Source organism: Muntiacus reevesi, chromosome 18, assembly GCF_963930625.1.
Source record: "Muntiacus reevesi chromosome 18, mMunRee1.1, whole genome shotgun sequence".
NCBI lineage: Eukaryota > Metazoa > Chordata > Mammalia > Artiodactyla > Cervidae > Muntiacus > Muntiacus reevesi.
The window spans coordinates 41,169,608-41,181,360 of NC_089266.1; the positions used below are offsets into that span (position 1 = coordinate 41,169,608).

Below are 11,753 nucleotides of genomic sequence, written 5' to 3' on the forward strand. Positions count from 1 at the left end.
CTCACAATGAAATATCAGAAAGGGAAAGTACAAAAATAATCTCTTTTAAAATTGCATCCAAAAAAAAACCACACCAAACTTACCAATAAATCTGACCAAGAAGATGAAATACTTATATGCTCAGAACTATAAAACATTGATAAAGAAAATTGAAGATGATTCAAAGAAGTGGAAAGATATCCTATGCTCTTCGATTGGAAGAATTAATATGCTAAAATGGTCATACTACCCAAAGCAATCTACAGATTTAATGCAATCCCTATCAAATTACCCATGACATTTTTCACAGAACTAGAACAAATAATCCTAAGATTTATATAGAAGCATCAGTTCAGTCGTTCAGTCATGTCCAACTCTTTGCAACCCCATGAACCGTAAAGACCCATAATTGTCAAAGTGACCCTGAGGGAAAAGAATGAAGCTGGAGGCATAACCCACCCAGACTTCAGGCAATACTACAAAGCTACAGAAATCAAAACAGTGTGGTATTGTGCTTGCTTTGGCAGCACATATACTAAAATTGGAATAACACAGAGAAGATTGGCATGGTCCCTGTGCAAGGATAACAAAAAAACAAAACAAAACAGTGTGGTACTGGCACAAAAACAGACATATGGGTCAACAGAACAGAATAGAGAGCCCAGAAATAAACCCACATACCTACAGTCAATTAATCTTCAACAAAGAAGGCAAGAATATACATAGAAAAATGACAGTCTCTTCAGCAAGTAATGTTGGGAAAGCTGGATAGTCACATGTAAAACAATGAAATCGAACACTCCCTCACACCATATGTAAAAATAAATTCAAAATTGCTTAAAGACTTAAATATAAGACATGGTATCATGAAACTCCTAGAAGAGAACATAGACAAAATATTCAGGCATATACCAATATTTTCTTAGGTCAGTCTCCTAAAGCAATAGAAATAAAAGCAAAAATAAACAAATGGTACCTAATTAAACTTATAAACTTTTGCACAGAAAAGGAAATAAGCAAAATGAAAAGACAACCTATGCACTGAGAGAAAATATTTGCAAATTATGTGACCAACAAGGTTTAATTTCCAAAATACACAAACAGTTCATACAACTAAAAAAAAAAAAAGATAGACATTTCTGTAAAGAAGACACACAGATTGTCAATAGGCACATGAAAAGATGTTCAACATTACTAATTATTAGAGAAATGTAAATCAAAACTTCAAAAAGTTACCACCTCACATCAGTCAAAATGGCCATCATTAAGTAGTCTACAAATAAATGCTGGGGATATGATCCTGCAGTCCTACTCTTGGGCATATATCTGGAGAAAACTCTAATTCGAAAAGGTACATGCAGCCCAATGTTCACAGCTGCACTCAGTCGAGACATGGAAGCAACCTAAATGACCACAGACAGACGAATGGATAAAGATGTAGGATGATCCCCTGGAAAAGGGCATGGCAACCCACTCCAGTATTCTTGCCTGGAGAATCCCCATGGACAGAGGAGCCTGGCAGGTTACAGTACATGGGGTCGCAAAGAGCCGGACACAACTGAAATGACTTAGCATGCATGCACATGTGATAAATTTGAAATGCCTGTGATGTTTCTAAGATAGAACAGTAGGCAGCTGAGAGTCTGGAGCAAAGAGGAGAGGATTAGGGACATATTTTAGAAATAACACTGTAGGGATAAGATTTTAGACTTGGAGATGGGTCAGATCTCCTAGGAAGAAAGAGTAAAGGGAGAAGAAAGGAGAGCTAGAGATTGAGCCTGGAGAACTAGCCAGGTGTAGAGCTATGCCACTAAAAGAGATGTTGACAGCAATTAAGAGGAGCAGGTGGTTTGGAGAGGCTTCCCCAGTGGCTCAACAGTAAAGGATCAGCCTGCAATGCAGGAGCCACAGGAGATGCAGGTTCAATCGCTGGGTCGGGAAGATGCCCTGGAGGACGACATGGCAACCCACTCCAATATTCTTGCCTGGAGAATCCCATGGACAGAGGAGCCTGGCAGACTACAGTCCACAGGGTCACAAAGAGTCGGACATGACTGAAGCGACTTAGCACTCACACATGTGTGGTTTGGAAAGGAAACTGATGGTTTATATTCGGAACTTGCTAAGTTTGAGGTGCACACTAGAGTCTTGTAATTTCTAGTGTCATGCCTGGTCAAAATGCATAGGTTCCCTTCAAAATGTGAATGCCATATTTATATTTTACTTTGTGATTTGGCCTTATGATATCTCTGTGAATTTTCAGCATAAAACATTACTAATCATGTTCACAATGGAGTTTGGAGCGGTAGAAACAATTCTGCTAAGATCCATGACACTGCAGCTGTTTCTGAATTATAGAGATAAATAATCTTCTATGTCACCAGTCCTAAACAATAAGTGGCTATTTCATTTTGAATAATGGACAGGAGATGAAGAAAGAAGAGTTGTCCAACGTTGAGCCAATATGCTTTACGGGAAGTACACAAGCTGAGAATGCAATGAAAATTGAACATTTACCATGTGCCAGGTTCTGTGCTGGGTTTGGGGGATAACTCAGAGAACAAGACAGAAAAGTCTTAGATCTTACAAATAAGTAAGGGAGATGGGAAAAAATTAACCTGCAAATAAAATAACCACAATATGTGGCAAGTGCTGTGAAAGAAACAAACAGATACAGGAAATATGTGGGAGAGGTGGCATGGCACTTTGAGTCTAGAAAGAGTCTTTAGAGAGATTTTCTTTGGGTAGGTGACATTTATTTAAGTCAATTTCTGAAGGATGAGGAGTCAGTCATATCAAGACATGGTGACATGGTTCGCTATTGATAAATCACCAAATTGTTTTTTTGCAGAATTTGTCCCTGAAAAGTTAAAGCAGGCCGAAGAGCTCATACTAGAATACGAGCAGCATGGGCACACTGTGGGGGGAGCTGTTGGAAATGGTCTGCCCCAACGAGTAGTATTTTATCATTGACATTGTTTAAAATTGCGTGCACAGGGTGATAACAAAAAGTAGACTGACATTTAGTCAATTTTACTATTATTTAAATTTTTTTTTTACAGACAACAGCCCCGTCATGGGCTGAATGATGGTCCTCAAAAAGCTGTGTCTGAAAAGAAAAAAAAAAAAAAGCTGTGTTTATATTCTAATTACTAGAATCTGTGAATATTACCTTACACAGTAAAAGAGCAAATATTCCCTTATATAAAAAGATGTGATTAAGGATTTTGAGAACATGTATCAGATTATCCTTTCATAAGCTGAATGGAGATATTAGATTGAAAAATTAAGCTACCTAGTTCTTAAAATAAATAGATACATGTTTTAATAGAGTTATCACTGTAGAATTCAATGCCATGTTGGGAGAAATGCCTTTTTTTTTATTTGGCTGCACTGGGTCTTAGCTGCATGTGGGATCTAGTTCCCAGATCAGGGATTGAACCTGTGTCCCCTGCATTGGGAGCACAGAGTCTTAATCATTGGACCACCAGGAAGTCCCCAAGGAGAAATGTTTCTTACATACAAGTTTGCTTACCGTCAAGTTACTTAACCCAAGTTAACTTGCCTGGCCATGTAGGTATTTTTCTTCGTTTGTTTAATATTTATTTATTTATTTAGCTGTGCTATGTCTTTGTTGCGGCATGTGGGATCTTTAATTGGGGCACGTGAATTCATAGTTGTGGCATTGTGGGATCTAGTTCCCTGGCCAGGGATTGAACACTGACCCCCTGCATTAGGAGCATGGCGTCTTAGCCACTGGACCACCAGGGAAGCCCCCATGTAGGTGTTTTATATTGTCATTCCTATTGGAGAAGGAGGCCTCCTGATAGCTCAGGTGGGCCCTCTCAAAGCAGGACTACAGTCCTGGGCCTGGTCACAAGTTTAGGTTTAGATATTAATACTTACCAGCATTAGGAAGACTGAATCACACTTACCAAACTCACAAGGCCAGCAGATGACAAAATTCAAGTGTTTAAAAATATTTACTAATTTAATAAATGATGAGGAACTTCTGTGTGTTATTCAGTGTACTCTCTCTGCTTACAAACAAATGACATATAAGGTGAGATTACATTTGGAATTATAGCTAGGTGATGACATCAGAGCAAGCAAAGGAAGTTTAATGAATGGTTTTATACCTGCGGTAGACAGGCTCTGAGATGACCTTCAATGATCTCTTTAATGAAAGTACAGTATTCATGCCCTCCTGTGATCCCCTCCTCTTGTGTATAGGTGTGTACTCACTTCTACTGAATAGAATGCAGCAGAAGGGATGTCATATCTGAGATAAGGTTACAAAAAGACTATGGCTTCATCTTGAGAGCTCCCTCTTGTTCTATTGCTCAATCTGAGGAGAGACAATTGCTATGTTGTGGGTTGCCCTATAGAGAGGCCTCTGGTTAACGACCAGTGAGGAACTGAGGTCTTTGGCCAAAATCTCACGAGGAACTGAATCCTACCATCAACCACATGAGTGACCTCGGAAGCAGATGCTCCCAGCAATCTCATGAGACCTTGAGCCAGAGGCACCCAACTAAGTAGCACCCAAATTCCTGACCCTCAGAAGCTGTGAGATAATAAATGTTTGCTGTTTTAAGGCACTAAGGTTTGGGGTAAATTGTTACCCAGCAATAAATAACACAGCACCAAACATATAACTTTTGAAGTACTAATTAAAAAATACTAAAAGACAATAAGGAGGGAAATAAAACTGAGTAACAACTGCAATAGTAGTTTTCATGGATACACTATTTATTTTAATAGCTTCTTAGGCAGTCTAATCACACTGACTAGATTCCCTATTAGTGGTTAATTTCATCCAGTTTATGTTGAGTCTTACTAGTTTTATTCTCAGGGAGTGACATTTTATCCAACTTCTGGATGCATCTAACTATGGACTCCAAAAAACTAAGTATACACACTGATAACTAAATATTTATTGATTCATTCACAAATAAATTTATTTTGTCTACTGGAGACTAGAAAAGAATCCAAAATGGCATACTAATTCCCTGGTCTTTTTTATTTTTTATTTTATTTATTTATTTTTTCCCATTTAATTTTATTAGTTGGAGGCTAGTTACTTTACATATTGTAGTGGTTTTTGCCATACATTGACATGAATCAGTCATGGATTTACATATGTTCCCCATCCTGAACCCCTCACCCACCTTCTTCCCCTCCCTGATCTTTTTTAAAATTAATGTTCACAGGACAGACAGATGTTTAATTCATTTTTTAAAAAAAATACTCTTTCTTAACAAAAGGAATAAATGTACAATGTGCAACTTTTAAAAAAAAAATAGAGAAGCAAAGAAGAAAAAAGTGAAAGTTAACTTTGAACCTGCTACTCAGAAAGGACTGTTACTGAACACACTATTGATTTTAGTTGACAACAGCTGCCTATTCTATTTTTTTAAACATCACAAATAAGAATTTTTATTTGTCACCATTAAATATCTGAATTTTGAACAGATTCTTGAATCTGATATGAACCACGCTCATATCCATCATCTCATTCAAGTTTAGCATTCAACTCATCCCCAAACTACTACCTTTACTATGAAGCTCCATTAGTTCACCCAATTCAAATTTTTGCTTCTTAGGATTTTTACTTTTCTAACAAGTAATCATAGACAGGATAAAACGATTGGCAAGGGCTTTTCTATATCTTTCTCAATGCTATCTGGAATCAATTTATTGACAACTTTTTTTCAAGTTATTTGTCTGCACTTCTCAGGTCATGATTCCAACCACCTTCTTCTGGATTTGGTGAACTTGTTGGTGCTTCCTTAACACAAGAGGTCTTCCAAATCTGACTATTGTGGTTTTTAGTAAAACCAACACAGAATAAATGAAGCAAATAACCATTGGTAGTCTTGACATCAACATGAGATTCAATCATGGCCTGTCACTTTTGGAACATTTTGGAACACAGTTTATCACAGCTATGATCCATACCATGGAAGTTGATTGGCAGTTTTTGCCCTCAACGTTCTCAGCACTTAGTTTGGATTTTCTAAATGAAACTCCATTATTCTGCAGATTAGCAAAGCTCACTTTTAAAATATGATCCTGAGGCCATCAGATGCAATTTTGATTCCTTGAGTTTTCCTAACTAGTGTTTATTCAGCATTTCATATACTGAACATAGCTGCTACTTTCACATCATACCAATCTTTCCTAGAGAATGGATTAACCACTTTCTTCTTGGCAACCTTTCTGCCACTTTTCAGAAGGCACTTGTTTTTGCCCCCTGCCATGGTGCTCTCCAAGAGCCAAAAGGCCTATTTGTTTATTCTTTTAAAAATTGGGAAAACATTCTATTCTTGGTTAACTTGCTAATTGATTTTTCTAAAACTGTTTCCTTAATGAAATATCATATCTGAAAGTTTACCTTTATATATCTAATATTTAATAAATTTAATAGTATTTAAATTAGCATCACTAATATTAATATTTAGTACCACTTAACTAACATTATAAACACTTTACTCAACAAATTTATTTACATTATCTAACTTGACTTTCATTATAACTTGTGAGATAGGCATTAATATTACTTTCATCTTCAGAAAAGTAAACTAAGGCTTAGAGAGGAAAAATAATTTGCTCACACAGGATCACAAAGCTAAGCAGTTTCAGAATAGATTTCATTCTAGTTCTGTCTGACTACAAAATTTACACTCATACCATTCTGCTATAGTTTCTCCCTCAAACTTTTCCCCATAATATTTTTCATTAAAAAAAAGTAATTTTAAAAAACTTTCATATTTAGAAAAGTCATCATATCCCAGTTATTAAAAGACTAACCTAATTTATCCATACCTCAGTTCAATTCCTTTGAAAGTTTTTTGAAGTTAGTGTCTCAAGGCAAAAATACTGAGATCTAAAGGAAATATACATGAATAAAATTCTTTCTCTGCTGAAATAAAACAGTGGATGTTACCAGTGATTTGCCTTGTTTGAAATTGGAACTATCATCAGAGAACCAATTTCCATTTATATAAAACTACATAATTCTGTTTCTGATTATAATTTCTGTAAAGTTATAATCAATTGTTACAGTTGAAAAACTAGATTTTTATCAGCTACATTTCTTGCTGCTGTATAGTCCATTATAATGAAATAAAGGGGTAATCTGGAAAGAAAGAGCAGTGATAATGATTATGGAATGTTAAGAGTGGGAAGAAATTTGGAGGCCACTTTGCCCATTCTCCAAATTTTGAGAATTCAGAGGTCCAGAGATTCAAATATCTCTGTATCTCTTAAGTGGTCATAGTAGACAAAGGGTAAGAAAAAAGGTATATGAAAAATGACTTTAATCTGACAATTAAGACAGTGTCGCCAACATATTTACCCAAGTTCCAAACCTCTATCAATAAGAGAAATTAATTTAAAAAAAACCCCAAATAACAAAAAGCATAAGACCTGGTACATAAATAGTACCTAATATATATTTGCGAATGAACAAATGAAGGTTTTATTGCTTTCAAGTTCCCTCAGTCCTTGAATTCACATTTTATATGCAATCATAATGTATACATATAATTTATTATCTTGCTTTTTGCCCTTGAGTTATAGCATTTTTCCATGTTGTTATAAAACATGACTATAACCTTTTAAAGTACCTATTGAAGTTACAACACCACTGAGTCAGATTCCCAAATGATTGTTAAAAATCACTATTAACAGGGGTGAATCCAGGTTTTGGGGAGGGCCCTTATGAAGGAAAAAATACAAAATGATATTACTTTAAAAATTTTTACATGGAGAAGGAAATGGCAACCCACTCCAGTATTCTTGTCTGGAAAAGTCCATGGACAGAGGAGCCTGGCAGGCTGAAGTCCATGGGATTACATGACTGAGCATGTGTGCATGAGGGTGGAGGGTTGGTACCAACCATGAGATGGGTTGGTAGCAATAAAGTGGTAGAACTAAAAAAAAAAAAAAATTTTTTTTACAAAGTAAAATACCTAGCTCTTTCAAGAGATCATTTCTAGGACCCCTCCAGGGCCTTGGAGGCCCTGCCTCTGTTGATAACCAGATACTACCTTCATGGGGGTTATGATATAGCTTGAATGTTTTTCAGAGGTTACTACAATTTTAGAAATGTATACCACACTTGATAGCGTTAAAAATTCTTTCTATTCAGCTGACCTGGAATCTGCTTCAGGCTCCAACATAAACTTGGTGGCTTTTAAATTATAAGCAAGTCTCTTTTAACTTCTTCAGGTCTTATATGCCTCATCTGTAGAATGGGCTTAATATCTACCTCAAGGAATTGCACATGAAAACAAAGATAAAATAGTTCAGTTCTTGACACATCATAAATGCTCCATAGGTGTTACGAAAATGGTGATAGTTAAAACATTAGCCTACCTTATATAGAAACTGCCTGTTTCTCCATTACAACTTCCTACACTGACTGTAGGTAAAATACGGTGTAAAATGAATTTTAAAGATTGTGTAGATTCAATTTTTTATTATTTTAATTACTTTTTTTACTTTTTTTTTTGCCTCAGCATGAAGCATGTGGGATCTCAGTTCCCTGACCAGGAATCAAATAAGGGAAGTCCCTTAATTTTTAAAAATAACGTTATTATGAAAAGTAGTGACTATATAATAGCACATTTGGAAAATAGAAGAAAAAAAAATAGCACCCATAATTTCTCCAGACTTATACTACATTTCCTTAATGTGTTTTTTTCCCCTTAATGCAGATTTTATTTAAAATATAAAAATATGCTTGAAGTAAGGAGATCAGTCCTGGGTGTTCATTGGAAGGACTGATGTTAAAGCTGAAACTCCAATACTTTGGCCAACTGATGCGAAGAGCTGACTCATTGGAAAAGACCCTGATGCTGGGAAAGATTGAGGGCAGGAGGAGAAGGGGATGACAGAGGATGAGATGGCTGGATGGCATCACCAACTCAATGGACATGAGGCTGGGTGAACTCCGGGAGTTGGTGATGGACAGGGAGGCCTGGTGTGCTGCGGTTCATGGGGTCGCAAAGAGTCGGACACAACTGAGCAACTGAATTGAACTGAAGTAAACCCAATTAATCTCTTTTCAAGGATGTTTGGTATTATGGCATTATTTTTTTCAAATACATGGCAAATCTTAAAATATGTTTTACATAAAACTATTTTAGAAAAATCAGCAGGAAGAAAAGTTACACATTCTACTATTGTTGTTCCATACTTATGAGCCGTGCAATGCAGCCAAAGTAAACAAATAAGTAAACAAAGATTCATGTTTTTATAAGGTTATAATCTTACTGTACATAGAATTTAGTACTCTGCATTTTTTTCTTACATTATATCACAAGTCTTTCTCCATACTATTGCACACTACTACAGCAACATTCACAGTACTAGAGCATATGAGAGCAAGGCTTATTTTCCTAAACTTCATATAACTGTGTGAAGATACCAAGGCAGGCCAAAGATGTGAAAAGTCAGAAGCTCAGAAAGAGTGTTCTTGGTTTGCTTGCAACTATAATGCAGAAAATATATTAAGAGAAATTATGACTCAAGGATTTTTGATTTTCAACCAAATGTCCAAATCAGCAAAAGAATATAAAGCCCTATCAACATAGTCCTAAATTCCATAAACACTTTTATTTCTTTAAGAGATGGGAAAGTGGTACAATACTATTCAACAGCAAGGACTTATTTGTCACGACATGTTATTAGGATTTTAGCTCTCACAATTGGGTAAACGTATACCCCTTTTACCCAAAGGGGTCTTTCTTTAAAATTTAGTAAGGCAACACAAATCCTCACTATAAAGAATGAGTCAACATATGGACATGGTTGTTTGAATTCAGTGACATTTGCTCTTGGAAAAAGAGTTTTATTTTTTAATTATTCTTTTGTGCTGATATTCATTAATTGCAAAGTACAACTTTTTTCTTTTAAGCTTCTTTGCTCCTTTAACATGGTCCTGCTGTAGAAATTCAAGTCACATCTAAAAAATTGTTAAGATATACACTAAGGAAGCAATCCACATGTTCATTGCTGAATGAATGGGAAAACAAAATGTGGCATATGCATACAATGGAGTGTTATTCAGTGTTAAAAAGGAAGGAAATTCTGATATATACCACAACATGGATGAACCTTGAAGACATTATGTTAAGTGAAATAAGCCAGACACAAAAGGACAAATATTGTATGATTCCACTTATATGAAGTATCATAGAGATAGAAAATAAAATAATTGTTATCAGGGCATGGGGGGAAGGAATGGGGAGTTATTGTTTAATGTGCATAGAGTTTCAATTTCTGATGATGAAAAGTTCTGGAAATGGACGGTGGTGATGGATGCATAAAATGTGGGTGTCCTTACCGACACTGGGCTGCATGCCGAAAAATGAGTAAAATGGTAAATCTTGTGTATTTTACGGTAAATTTTTAAAAATGCCCCCAATATAACACAGACTGAGAAAAAATGTATAATGTAACATTCATGGGCTTCCCTGGTGGCTCAGACAGTAAAGAATTTGCCTGTAATGCAGGAGACCCTAGGTCAGGAAGATACCTTGGAGAAGGGAATGGCTGCCCATTCCCGTATTCTTGTCTGGAGAATTCCATGGACAGAGGAGATTGGTGGGCTAGAGTCTATGGGGTATGGACTGCAAACAGCCCAGCATGACTGAGCCACTCACACTGATGCATACATATTCAGTAAGAAATAATTATACAGCAAATATATCTGTAACCACTATCTAGGTCAAGAAATAAAGACTATCAGAGTGCACCCTCCTGCCCCCGTCACAACCCTTTCCTCCTTCCTGAGTAACCACTCTCTTGACTAAACGTTTACTTTTAAAAATCAGGCTGTAATGTGATAATGCCGGATAAGCTAAACCAATGTTACACAACGCAATAGAGTATTTCTTTACATTCCAATATTTTCCATATATGCAAAACATTTTTGAAAACTTAACTTCTAAAGTGCTCTTTCCCTCTTTCTCTCTTGAAACTTTGCATTCTAAAATCTTTCTTGAATTCACCGTTGACCTCACCTGCAGAGTTAAAAAAAAAAAAACCACCACCAAACAACTGCTTCTGTGTAGATTTTTAGATTTTCATTCCTCCCGCTCTCCCTTGCCTCCAACTACAAAGAAACAATGATTTAAACCCTTTGTGCCCTTTTAGAAAATTACACAGATACCCCATTGTGGAATCCTATAATCCCTTCGTGGAAAGGAAGAGATTAGCATATGAATACAAAGCAAAATGAATCCAGAATACAAAATGATCTACTGGATTGTGAAGCTCTTGTATTCTTAAAAATGTATTTATTTCTTCTTTTTGATTTGCCCCTTTAGTGGTCTCAGGGTTAAGGGAATTGAGCTTCCCCTCTGGTTACCCGGAAAAGGATTTAGAGGAGAAAAAAAAAAAAAGCCAATAGATTCTAGGAGCTGCAAAACCAACAGATGGCTCCCAGAGCCAGTGGAATCGCCAGTGGAATCTGCTGCCATCGACATGAGCTAGCTTGCTGGCGAGGAGTGTAGAAAGTGCTGTTCGCAGACTGCGCGGTGAAGGAGAGAAAGCGACACAAGAGAGAGCCATAGTGCTGACGTTGAAGGCCCGGCCCTGTGAGGTTGCATAGGGTAAGTGGCGTTGGCCGCTGCTGTGGCGAAGGGGAAGGAAAGAGGATTTGGGCTAGGGGCGGGGCCAGAGGCGCAGCGTGGCTCCTGATTGCTGGGGTGCGGCTGCCAATCTCGCAGAATCGCTCTGTTAACCAGTGCGCTGGCGAGACG

At 36.8% G+C, this 11,753-nt stretch overlaps 1 non-coding gene and 1 pseudogene across 1 annotated transcript; one reads left to right on the plus strand and one right to left on the minus strand.

Moving 5' to 3' along the window:
- The first annotated feature begins 490 nt into the window (after nt 1-490).
- Nucleotides 491-597, plus strand: LOC136150395 (U6 spliceosomal RNA). The gene has a single exon (XR_010659826.1). It is a non-coding gene; the product is annotated as a U6 spliceosomal RNA (small nuclear RNA).
- A 4,834-nt stretch (nt 598-5,431) lies between these two features.
- Nucleotides 5,432-6,242, minus strand: LOC136150180 (small ribosomal subunit protein eS1-like; annotated as a pseudogene).
- Between the last annotated feature and the right edge of the window lie 5,511 nt (nt 6,243-11,753).